Genomic DNA, 10,608 nt, shown 5'->3' with positions numbered 1-10,608 from the left:
CATTATAAACTGATTCCTGTGGCATCGATCTAGTTATTTCTTGCTTCTTCACCATCACCCTTTCATTTGGTTCACTTCTAAACCTGGTCTGCTATTCATGCTTTCCAAATTTCTGGATTAACCTTGTGATATGGTATATTATAAAAAATCTTGAAGTTCAAAACATAGGCAAAAATTTCTATTGTCCAAAAGGTTGATTAAACATCGAGGACTGCCAACTGGAACTTCTAGTGACTATAAGCTTTCCTTTCATAAATCGCTGTTTCCATCCCTGTCATTGAAATATATATCTGCTTACCTGTTTAATTAGCCTTAGTTCAAGATATTTTCCAATTTTTTTCAATGACTGTTAAATCTTATTTTCTGGACATCCAGTGCCCCTTTAAAGAGTGGTGTTTGTTTGCTATTCGCTAATCCTTGAGCACTATTTTGAATGATTCAGAAGATAGGGGTGAAGACATAACTGATTGTAAGAAGTTCAGTTAAAGATTTGTTTTGCTCTCTTGAACATCAATTCACTGATTACTAGTTTAAGTGAAATTTGTGTTGTAAATATAAGTTGTCAGTAAGCAAGGCAGAATAACTGGTATTTATGTAGTTGGTTAGGTTATAGCAGTAGTAGTACAAATTAGATTGGATTAAATTACCTGAGCTACACACGTAGAAGAACCAGCAATGACTTGTAAGCTGATAATCTGGCCATGTATCTGTGCAATAACTGAGCCTATTTAGTCTTGGTAATGTTGCTTGACTCCTTGGCTCAGTGGTTAGCACTGCTGCTTCACGGCGCCAGGGATCTAGGTTTGATTCCACCCTCCGTTGACTGTCTGTGTGGAGTTTCCTCTGGGTGCTCCAGTTTCCCCCCCACAATCCAAAGATGTGCAGGTTAGGTGGATTGGCCATGGGAAATACAAGTTTACAGGGTTAAGGTAAAGAGTGCATCTAGGTAGTACGTTTGGTGTGGACTCAATGGGTTGAATGGCCTGCTTCCACACTGTAGGTATCCTATGATTCTACTCCAACTCAGCTCACCTGCCTCATTTCTAGAGTTAACACTATTCTAACATGCAGTTTTTGATCTCTCTCATTGTACATTCTGTAAGCATGAGATCATTCAAAGTGTGCCCATGCCCTAAGTTCCTCCTACCTCTAAAATTTCTCCCAGCTTCCAATGCTCGGTTATCTGCTACTTCAATTCTGTCCTCTTTGTGATCACCACTGATGGGTGTGCCTTCACTTGCGATGGCCCTAAGCTCTGGAGATCCTTCCATAAACGTCTTAGAACCTTTACCTCACGTTCCTTCCTTAAAACACTTATTAAAGGTGACTTCTTTGTCAGTATTTTCGTCAACTGTGCTAGTTTCTCATGTGGCTAACTGTCACATTTTAACTTTATTGTGAAGTGTCTTGGGTCATTTTACAATGTGATTAAAAACATATTTGATGTTAATGTGGCATGTGCTGGATGGGCACAGAATTCCTGTGGTGAACAGAAGGGAAATATGAAAGGAGAATAAGATTCTTAGAAGAATAGATGCTGAAGATATAGAAGGGAATGAAGACTCTCAAGTGCACTTCAGTCAATGGTGAATGTGATGGCACCAATAAATAATGGCTCCAATGAGCATGTGTGCAATGTAGGTGGTAGATGGACGAATGTACAGCCAGTCCTTGGATTGTGAATGGGTTCTGTTCTTGAGTCTGTTTGCAAGTCAACTTATACGTAAGTAGGAACACAATGCAAGTCACTATAAAATAACCGTTTGTAAATCCAAGGAAACATTCTTATGTTGGATCTTTAAAATTACACACCTGGATGGGATTATGTTTGTAGATACAAGAATTCATAAATTAGATGATTGTAAATTGGGGACCCCCCTGTTGTCTACATGAGTGCTAACTTGCTTATGATGTCTTATTTAGTGGATTGTTTTGGGTATTGCATCAGTAAATTGTTCAACAGAAATGTTGCTTTTTGAATTGTTTTTCCAAATTTTTCTGTTTGGCAAATTGTCAATGATTAACGCATTCCTTTATGAAGCCTGTAAATTCTAATGTGTTCTTTACAGCTTCTTTTCCCACCTTCCAAAAAACAGTCAACAATGCAAAGGAAAGCCATATTACAATTATAGCGCATTCTTCATTAGTTGACAGCAATGGAGATAACTTGCATCATATCACATAAAACACGGAAATCTAATCTTCAGATCAAACAATAATGTGAAGTTATACATATACTAATGGTTTAAATTCTTTTGCCTCGAAGGTCCAGACATTTGGTGTGCAGGTGCCATGCAAGAAAATAGACGATTTGACAAGTGGGGTCGTAATGGCACAAGTCTTACAGAAAATGTGAGTTTGAAAGTATAATATTCTGTCTTTCTGTTATCTGAACATAATCCTTTGTTTTACATTTTTTAATCCTAGTTCTGTGCAAACTACACCCAAATAGTCTATATATATCTTGTGAAATAAAATGCAGTAATAAGTTCTGTGATGCAGCTGCACCTATTTCTACAGCAATAACCTTGTGTACTTTGTGCGCAGCTTGTCCACAAACCTCCAATCGTTGTAAACACTGTGTCTGTATAGTTTTCTGTATGTTTGATTGTGGACAGAAATGGGGGTGGAAGAAAGCTGTTAAAAAGCCAAGGATTTTTGAAAGGTCACTGCACTTCCTTAAAAACAAGTCACTCAATCTCATTGCAAGTGCCGTTTATTCATCTTGTGAACAAAAACAGAAGTTGCTTGAAAAGCTCAGCAGGTCTGGCAGCATCTGTGAAGAAAAATCAGAGTTAATGTTTCAGGTCTGGTGACTATTACTCAGAACTGCTGAGATGCTGAGCTTTTCCAGCAACTCCTGTTTCTGTTCCTGATTTACGGCATTCATAGTTCTTTCGGTTTTTATTTCCGTTTATTCACCTGTTAGTTCAAGCAGTGAGGAAAGGCACATTACAGATGAGCTCGAGTCAATGGGCTCTGTATAAAAGGGAAGAAACCGTTTTTAACTCTACAGTAAAAAAGCACCTTAAATCTGAAGATAGCCAATTTACTTCTTGTTACCAGTTGCTGGAAGCTGTGACTTATAAGTTCTACCAATTAGAAGCGTGAACCAGTCACATTATGCGTCTTGCACACTAGTGAAAATACCTCAAAGGAAGGTCGAGAATGGTTCTCTGGTTAGCAAATGTATCATTTCAGCAAATGCTGTGGACAGAAATGACTGAATTACCTTACCAGTCTTTCCCTCAACTTGTGACACCTGTGGGTTTGTTTTTGCATGTATGCATGGTTAGAGAGGGAATTTTATAAGTGGGTTAGGGTTTTGACTAGTAGTGCTGTATGCTGATAGTTTATAATTATTCATCTGTAGCAAGACTTTATTTGTAATAAATAGTAATTCTTGTGAAGTAGAGGCACCTGCTTCATACTTCCTGTCACCTGGGTCTAAAAGACAGATAAATCGAGGAAATTCTGCATATCGTTTAAAATCTTTAACTTTGTGGTGATTCCAGGGGCAGCCAGGTTTGATTTCTAGTGTGCTAGTTCGTGATGCATAACACTTTGCAAGTGCAGTTTTCAGTTTGTCAGTTATAGTGGAAAAGTCTACATTTTCCATCACCTCTTACACTCCTTTCAATTCCCTCTCTTCTCACTCCTCTACCCTGAATTCCTTACTTCAGTGTCAAAGCAACTGGATATATATTCTTGTGCTTATAAAATCACTTCAGTTGTTTTTTTCTTTGACTGCCAATTCCTTTCAAAGTTAGACAAAATAATGAAAGAACTGCGGATGCTGGAAATCTGAAACAAGAACAGACATAGAAATTGCTGGAAAATCTCAGCAGGTCTGGCAGCATCTGTGAATACAAACCAGAGTTAACATTATGGGCACAATGACCCTTCTTCTGAACTGAAAACTGAAAAAGGGTCGCTGGACCTGAAAAGTTAACTTTGATTTTTCTCCATAGATGCTGCCAGACCTTTTGAGATTTTCTAGCAATTTCTGTTTTTGTTCTTATGGAAGCTGTTTTATTTCCAGTAGAAACATTTTTATGGTAAATAATATGTTTCAGGAAATGGTATCTGATGTATCAGATATGGTCAATTCCTGGAGCATACTGGAATGTTTGATATTGGCAGTTGATCAGAACTTGTAGGATGAGGCCCAGTTATGATGTAACTACACAGATTTTTAGATGCTCTCCCTGTGCTTGTTTTCCCTGCATTTCACTGTTCTCGTTTCATAGAAATTTCATGATACTTATATGCAATATTTAGCTTATCAAGGAGGAGCTTTGTTTTTCAATACTTATTTTAGCTTCATTTCTATTAATTTAACTCTCATTTAAACTTCAGCATTGTTAAATCCGGTTGTTTAGCTGTTTGGACTTTCCATATCCTTCACTTTTAGACCTTGGTGCGTTTTATAAACTTCTTAGCCCATGATTGACTGACTAAAAATGAATTCAAAAAGCAAGTTAAGTTGAAATTTGCAGTTTTAGCATTGAGTTTAGGTTTCTTTCATGAAAAGCTGACATCTTAAAGCCATACTTGGTCCAGCTGTCTCTGAAAGGTTTGCTAGTAGCCTATAGAGCAAAAGGTGTAAATACTTGAAGCCAACAGTAAATTTAGTAAGACTTCTATTTGGTTATCTATGGTTTTGAATTTCCACTTTTTGAAGATGTGCCTCTAACATCTTACTTAATGGAGAGCATAACCTCTCAACGCCACTTTATTTACTTAACCAAGTATTAAGTGACTGTTGATTTTCAGGTTCAGGCAATTCTTGAATTTTCATGAATGCTTTATATTTCAACTGATCAATATCCAAGATGAAATGTGATGTGCATTTACATATTAATTGGTAATGCATGCATTTTTAAAAAGAAAATAAATTTGTCTTTAATTTGCAGAGATCAATCATGGTTTGATGAAACCTGGATGAGTCGTATCAAGACAGAAGTGGGGGACAACTGGCGACTAAAGGTAATTTGTCTTTGTTATTTATTGGCTATAGTTCACTTTAAAATCCCCAATAGAGGAAAATCAGAAGAAAACTGAATGAAGGGCAAGAATAGAACAGTTAACTTGTATGTCATAGAGCTTTGTGCTGCAACTAAGAATTGATTTATTTTCTGATTTAAGAACAATTTTCAAGTAACATTAGCACAAGTAACATAGTCACAGTGCCAGGGACTCTGGTTTGATTCCAGCCTTGGGTGACTGTGTGGAGTTTGCACATTCTCCCCGTGCCTGTGGTTTTTTCGCTGGGTGCTCCAGTTTCCCCCCTCAACTTCGGACTGTGGAAGTCAAGTAGTGTCCAGGTATGTGTAGGCTAGATAGATTAACCAGGGTAAATGTAGGGTTATGGAGATAGGATGGGGTCTGGGTGTGGGTGGGATGCACTTCAGAAGGTCGTTGCAGGCTCGTTGGGTTAAATGGCCTTTCTCTGCTCTGTAGGGATTCTATAATTAGATTGATTTTAATAGCCAGGGAAAGGACTTTGCAAAGTCTATCCAAAATAAACCATAGGTCAGCTAAACCTATAAGATTAGCCAGTGGTGTAAATATTAGGCAATTTCTGTCTGCAGTGAGGTATCTGCAACAAACCTGAGGCTTTGTTTTGAGATACTTAATGACGATCGTATTATTTTGACATAAGTAGAGGCATATGTAGCTCAGGACTAAGGTGCAAAAACAAAATAACAATAGTGGTCTAATCACTGGTTAGGCATCAACTATACTGATGTGTCCAATTCCAGACCACAATTCAGGAAGGTTACCAAGAGCTCAGAGACGTTATGGAAGAGATTTACTAAAATGGTGTCAGTGATAAAGAACTTTGATTGCAAGGAGAGAACAGAGAAGCTGTTGACTTTTCCTCCTTGGAGCCGAAAAATCAAAAGTGACATTTAATCAGAATTCAAAAATGAGGGATGCTGTGATAGACTGGCTGGAGAAGCTGACTTCACCTGTCCAGGTTCAGTAACTACAATAGGTAATTGACAAATGAAATCTATAGGAGAAATAGTTCTTTAAAATTATTCAGTGAGTTATGAGTTGGAATGTAAGACCGAATTGATGGTGGACGTACTTTCGATATCTACTATTTAAACAAAATTTAGTATCAACTTGAAGCACATTATGGGACTGTAGGGTAAGAGCAGGGATTTGAGGCTCTTGTAACTCTTCCTCAAAAGACTGATGTAAGCCTAATAGGATAAAAAGCCTCCTGCGCTGAATGATTTAATGATTCAGAATCCTCACTGCTAAACCTCAGGTACTGAATGCTGGAGCCATCCATTGTTCAGCAGTATGTTAGCTTTGTTTGAAGGCCAGGAGAAACAGTGCAAGAATGAGAGGTGTAAGGAAAATCAATTCTTAAATATAGCGTATATGCTGAAGATTCTTACACTGATATAGCTGCGAAACGGCATGCACAGAAGATAATGGTGGGCATTGCAGTTGAACCTGAGCAAATTGCAAAGCAAGGTCATGGAATGGAGGGATTTTTAAATGAGAATTTATAGCTTGGACAAGAACAGAGGTTTTGAAATGAAGGGCAAAAGATTAATGGAAATTTTTTTTAAAATGTAGATGCATTCAGTGCGTTCAGGTACCTCAAAAATATTTTGACAGCTAATTAGTGCTTTGAAATGCAGTTACTGTTTAACCATGGGAAATGTAGAAGCCAGTTTATGCACAGCAAGTTTCCATAAGCAGTAAGGGAGTAAATGACTGCATAAACCAACTGTTTTATGGCTGGATTGCAAGTTAAATGTTGACTAAGAAACCAGGAGACCACCTTTGCTCTTATTTGAATATCACCACTGGATGTGTAATGTCTAGTTGAAGTCTTCTCTAAATGATGACCGCTGTAACAGAGCACTATCCCTTGGCATGCACTGAGTTGGCTCGAGGGTTATAGGCTGACAGTCCTGGGGTGACAACTGAGCCCACAACCATTTTACTCTCGGTCAAATGAGTCAAATTTTAAACACCTACACTAGAACTGTGATGTGGATGGCAGACAATGGGGTTTAGCTTTGCAGAACACATGCATGAAAATTTCACATATGGGAATAAAATAGGACTAGCTGCTGATAATGTGCACTTTTAAACTCTGTATGAGAGTGTGCCTGGGAGAAGAGTTAGATGATCAGTTTTAGGATACGTCTATCCTTTTCACTTGTAGAATGCAGCTCGTAGTGCCTTGAGTTTCAGCCTGCTGTCGAGATCAGTTTGTAATGGAATCTGAGATTAAAAAATGTGCTGTTTTAACTAAGTTACTGGAGAAACTGACACCATTTCAGAGCTTCCTCCATGTTTTGGAAATAAGGCCTTGGCAGGATATAGAATTGGAGCATATCTAATTTGATAAGTTTGCTTTTGATGAAAGTAGTTTTTTGAGACAAACGATAATGCTTAACTTAGTCTGATAGAATTCAGCTGATCGAGCTGTTTTAATTGCATTCACTGGTATGAGTTGCATCAAAAATAATCTGGAAAAGTGAATTTTAAACAACATTTTTTCACTCAGGCTTGGTCAACTCTCATTTCCAGGCCATTCTATAACCTAAGCCGGTTGCACTAGGAACAATTGTCTAAACTACTGATGTCACAACTTGGCCAGTTGTTAAGCTGTTGTAAGGAAAAGTAGTTCCTGTCCCTATCTGATTCAATTTGTGACCTTGATATTACTAGCTAATAAGCTGATACCTATCATTTTTAGATCGTGTGTTTTGCCACCAAATCTACAAAGATTTCCCCTCTATCAAGTTCAGGATTCAAAAGATTAAATATCAAATAAGATCATAGTTATTTTGTAATTTAAAAATGGAAATTTCTACCAGAAAGAAACAAACTTCTGTAGCAATCTTTCTATGCAGGAATAATGGAGTTATCAAGACAATTTCTTAGGGGATAAGAAGGCTCCTCTTATGCCATTTTATCTAAATAAAACTTGTAGTACTGCTAATACTTTCAGAAGAATGCGCAGTTTGTTTCCCTCCTTTAGTCTGCTACTAGATTAAAAAACATAATTACTTTTTTAGATTTTGTTAAATACCTCCATTGCAGTTCGTATTATTACCACATTATGGCCTTGTAGTCTACTAAAGGCTCCTTGGGCTTGATTGTACTTTCACTCTGAAGCATAGTGGACAGTAAGCAAAGATATTATGACTTCCTGACCTGCAATCAGTAAAAATAGGCGACAACACCTCCTCCACGGTAATCATCAACACTGGTGCCCTGCAAGGATGCGTACTCAGCCCCTTACTGTACTGTTTGTATACTTACAACTGTGGCCAAATTCTGCTGTAGCTCCTTTTACAAGTTTGCCGTTGACACCATCATAGTGGATCGGATCTTAAACAATGATGAGAGTACAGAAGAGAGAGCTTAGTGGCTTGGTGTAAAGACAATAATCTCCCCCTCAATGTCAGTAAAATGAAAGAGCTGGCCATCGATTTCAGGAAGCGGAGTAGAGGACATGCTCCTGTCTGTGTGAATGGTGCAGAGGTGCAGATGGTCGAGAGTTTCAAATTCCTAGGAGTAAATATCACCAACAATCTGTGCTGGTCCATCTATGTTGATGCTAAGGTCAAGAAAGCACACCAATGCCTCTATTTCCTCAGGAAGCCAAAGAAATTTAGCATGGCCACAATGACTCTTAGCAATTATTATAGATGCACAATAGAAAACATCCTACCCAGATGCAATATAGCTTGGTATGACAACTGCTCTGCCCAAGACCACATGAAATTACAGAGAGTTGTGAACGCAGCCCAGTCCATTACGCAAGCCAGCCTTTCATCCGTTGGCTCCGTCTATTCTTCCCGCTGCCTTGAGAAATCAGCCAACACAATCAAAGACCCTTCCCACCCTGGTTATACTCTCTTTCACCTTCTTCCATCGGACAGAAGATACAAAAGTTTGATTCAAGAACAGCTTCTTCCCTGCTATTATCAGACCTTTGAACAGACGTCTCATATTAAGGTTGATTTTTCTCTGCCCTTCTCTGTAGCTGTAACAATTTTCTGCATTCTGTTCTATCATCCTGATGTACTTATGTAAGGTATGGTTTGCCTGGATAGCTAGCAAAACAATACTTAACTGTATCTTGGTAATAAATCAAATCAAATGCGCTGTAATATTGGCCAAGCTGGTATTATGTTCTGAAGAAGGGTTACCAGACTGAAATGTTAACTCTGATTTCTCTCCACAGATGTTGCCAGGCCTGCTGAGTTTTTCAGCAGTTTGTGTTTTTGTTTCTACTTATAGCTAGATTCTGGTGTGATCCACTGAGGTACTAATATCCAGCAAAGAAAAAACATGCAGTCAGTCTTACAGTTTTTTTTCTTTTTATTAAGAATTGCTTGCTTAAATTGATGAATTTTCAGTTGCCTTTGTATTATGTTTGCACATTTTTACTTTACAGGTTAGCAATTTGAAGAAAATTTTGAAAGGAATTATGGATTATTATCATGAGGTGAGATAGTTTTGCTTCAGAATTATTTTGAAAATGTTTAGAAATAATCGCCATAATTACAAGCAGTCCTTGGGTTGTGAACGGATTCTGTCCTTGAGTCCGTTTGCAAGTTGAGTTGTCTGCAAGTTGGAGCAGAATGCAGGACAATACAAAATAGCTGTTCATAAGTACGAGGCAATGTTTGTATGTCAGATCTTGAAAATTGATATTAATACACCCCTTTATAGGATTATATCCAAAAGCATAAGTATTCTTAAGTCGGACGTTCGTAAATCTTGAAGCCCCTCTACAGTTTAAGGATTTCAGTCTTATCTATAGAATATATATATAGAATATAGCATTCCTGTTAAAAAGAACTGATCATTTTGAAGCTTCTCATATTCTCTTGTACTTGCACGGGTGCATGACGAACCGAAATTGAGTGCCCCAGTTCTTGCACTATATTCACAGTCTGGTTTTCTGGTGAGGGTTGTTCAGCTGCCCACACCTATTGGGAATATGCTATTTTCTAATGTTTACAGGTGGTGTTTTTTGTGATGAGATCAGAACGCAAGGTGCTATTTTAAAAATGTCATGTTCTCCCAGTTATAGAACATAGAACATTACAGCGTAGTACAGGCCCTTCGGCCCTCGATGTTGCGCCAACCTGTGAAACCAATCTGAAGCCCATCTAACCTAAACTATTCCATTATCATCCATATGTTTATCCAATGACCATTTAAATGCCCTTAAAGTTGGCGAGTCTACTACTTTTGCAGGCAGGGCATTCCACGCCCTTACTACTCCAAGTAAAGAACCTACCTCTGACATCTGTCCTATATCTATCACCCCTCGATTTAAAGCTATGTCCCCTCGTGCTAGCCATCACCATCCGAGGAAAAAGGCTCCCACTGTCCACCCCCCTATCTAATCCTCTGATCATCTTGTATGTCTCTATTAAGTCACCTCTTAACCTTCTTCTCTCTAACAAAAACAGCCTCAAGTCCCTCAGCCTTTCCTCATAAGACCTTCCCTCCATACCAGGCAACATCCTGGTAAATCTCCTCTGCACCCTTTCCAATGCTTCCACATCCTTCCTATAATGCGGTGACCAGAACTGTACGCAATACTCC

The 10,608-nt window shown here is 38.3% G+C and overlaps 1 protein-coding gene and 1 long non-coding RNA gene across 3 annotated transcripts in view; one reads left to right on the top strand and one right to left on the bottom strand.

Moving 5' to 3' along the window:
* Positions 1 to 10,608, bottom strand: part of polr2b (RNA polymerase II subunit B) — a 171,833-nt gene that overhangs the window by 75,271 nt on the left and 85,954 nt on the right. The window lies entirely within an intron of this gene.
* On the top strand, positions 2,239 to 10,084 carry LOC125483138. Its single transcript, XR_007262106.1, has 3 exons — positions 2,239 to 2,352; positions 4,917 to 4,989; positions 9,446 to 10,084. It is a non-coding gene; the product is annotated as an uncharacterized LOC125483138 (long non-coding RNA).

Source organism: Rhincodon typus, chromosome 1 (assembly GCF_021869965.1).
Source record: "Rhincodon typus isolate 14 chromosome 1, sRhiTyp1.1, whole genome shotgun sequence".
Classification (NCBI taxonomy): domain Eukaryota; kingdom Metazoa; phylum Chordata; class Chondrichthyes; order Orectolobiformes; family Rhincodontidae; genus Rhincodon; species Rhincodon typus.
This window is presented reverse-complemented; position numbering and strand designations above follow the sequence as displayed.